At 59.6% G+C, this 2500-nt stretch overlaps 1 pseudogene; it reads right to left on the bottom strand.

The window, feature by feature from the left end:
- Positions 1-2500, bottom strand: part of LOC124560898 — a 6765-nt pseudogene that overhangs the window by 3686 nt on the left and 579 nt on the right.

The following is a 2500-nucleotide window of genomic DNA, read 5'->3' as shown; positions in this document are numbered from 1 at the left end:
GTATTGTTGGATCTTTTTCTGGTGACTTCTTTATTATTATCACTTCCGCAGTCTTCCAGCGAGTTGGGAAGGACTGTGTTTCCAGACACCTGTTGTATATCTTTGCAAGGCCTGGGGCTATCTAGATAGGGACAGCGGGAATCTCGTTAATCCATTCATGCGCGTCACTAATTAGATGACGAGGCATTTGGCTACATCAAGAGTGTCATAGTTACTCCCGCCGTTTACCCGCGCTTGCTTGAATTTCTTCACGTTGACATTCAGAGCACTGGGCAGAAATCACATTGCGTCAACACCCGCTAGGGCCATCGCAATGCTTTGTTTTAATTAGACAGTCGGATTCCCCCAGTCCGTGCCAGTTCTGAGTTGATCGTTGAATGGCGGCCGAAGAGAATCCGCGCACCCGCGCGCCCCCGGAGGAGCACGCTAAGGCGGACGCGGCCTCGCAGCAAGGAAGATCCGTGGGAGGCCAAGGCACGGGACCGAGCTCGGATCCTGCACGCAGGTTGAAGCACCGGGGCGCGAACGCCGCGCAGGCGCGCGCATCCTGCACCGCCGGCCAGCACGAGGCCAACCAACGGCGAGAGCAGACCACGCCCGCGCTAAACGCCCGCACTTACCGGCACCCCTACGGCACTCACCTCGCCCAGGCCCGGCACGTTAGCGCTGACCCACTTCCCGACCAAGCCCGACACGCCCCGATCCTCAGAGCCAATCCTTATCCCGAAGTTACGGATCCAATTTGCCGACTTCCCTTACCTACATTATTCTATCGACTAGAGGCTCTTCACCTTGGAGACCTGCTGCGGATATGGGTACGAACCGGCGCGACACCTCCACGTGGCCCTCTCCCGGATTTTCAAGGTCCGAGGGGAAGATCGGGACACCGCCGCAACTGCGGTGCTCTTCGCGTTCCAAACCCTATCTCCCTGCTAGAGGATTCCAGGGAACTCGAACGCTCATGCAGAAAAGAAAACTCTTCCCCGATCTCCCGACGGCGTCTCCGGGTCCTTTTGGGTTACCCCGACGAGCATCTCTAAAAGAGGGGCCCGACTTGTATCGGTTCCGCTGCCGGGTTCCGGAATAGGAACCGGATTCCCTTTCGCCCAACGGGGGCCAGCACAAAGTGCATCATGCTATGACGGCCCCCATCAACATCGGATTTCTCCTAGGGCTTAGGATCGACTGACTCGTGTGCAACGGCTGTTCACACGAAACCCTTCTCCGCGTCAGCCCTCCAGGGCCTCGCTGGAGTATTTGCTACTACCACCAAGATCTGCACCGACGGCGGCTCCAGGCAGGCTCACGCCCAGACCCTTCTGCGCCCACCGCCGCGACCCTCCTACTCGTCAGGGCTTCGCGGCCGGCCGCAAGGACCGGCCATGACTGCCAGACTGACGGCCGAGTATAGGCACGACGCTTCAGCGCCATCCATTTTCAGGGCTAGTTGCTTCGGCAGGTGAGTTGTTACACACTCCTTAGCGGATTCCGACTTCCATGGCCACCGTCCTGCTGTCTTAAGCAACCAACGCCTTTCATGGTTTCCCATGAGCGTCGATTCGGGCGCCTTAACTCGGCGTTTGGTTCATCCCACAGCGCCAGTTCTGCTTACCAAAAGTGGCCCACTTGGCACTCCGATCCGAGTCGTTTGCTCGCGGCTTCAGCATATCAAGCAAGCCGGAGATCTCACCCATTTAAAGTTTGAGAATAGGTTGAGGTCGTTTCGGCCCCAAGGCCTCTAATCATTCGCTTTACCGGATGAGACTCGTACGAGCACCAGCTATCCTGAGGGAAACTTCGGAGGGAACCAGCTACTAGATGGTTCGATTAGTCTTTCGCCCCTATACCCAGCTCCGACGATCGATTTGCACGTCAGAATCGCTACGGACCTCCATCAGGGTTTCCCCTGACTTCGTCCTGGCCAGGCATAGTTCACCATCTTTCGGGTCCCAACGTGTACGCTCTAGGTGCGCCTCACCTCGCAATGAGGACGAGACGCCCCGGGAGTGCGGAGGCCGCCGCCCCGTGAAGGGCGGGGAAGCCCCATCCTCCCTCGGCCCGCGCAAGGCGAGACCTTCACTTTCATTACGCCTTTAGGTTTCGTACAGCCCAATGACTCGCGCACATGTTAGACTCCTTGGTCCGTGTTTCAAGACGGGTCGTGAAATTGTCCAAAGCTGAAGCGCCGCTGACGGGAGCGATTATTCCGCCCGAGAGCATCCCGAGCCAACAGCGGCGCGGGTCCGGGGCCGGGCCAGGTAGGTCCGTCATCCGGGAAGAACCGCGCGCGCTTGCCGGGAGCCCGAGCGCCCAAAGGGGCGAATCGACTCCTCCAGATATACCGCCGGGCAGCCAGCCAGGACACCGGGGCTCTGCCCAACAGACGCGAACCGAGGCCCGCGGAAGGACAGGCTGCGCACCCGGGCCGTAGGCCGGCACCCAGCGGGTCGCGACGTCCTACTAGGGGAGAAGTGCGGCCCACCGCACACCGGAACGGCCC

The sequence above is a fragment of the Schistocerca americana genome, unplaced genomic scaffold, assembly GCF_021461395.2.
Source record: "Schistocerca americana isolate TAMUIC-IGC-003095 unplaced genomic scaffold, iqSchAmer2.1 HiC_scaffold_112, whole genome shotgun sequence".
Classification (NCBI taxonomy): Eukaryota; Metazoa; Arthropoda; class Insecta; order Orthoptera; family Acrididae; genus Schistocerca; species Schistocerca americana.
Note: the sequence above shows the minus strand (reverse complement) of the source record. Positions and strands in the feature narration are given on the sequence as shown.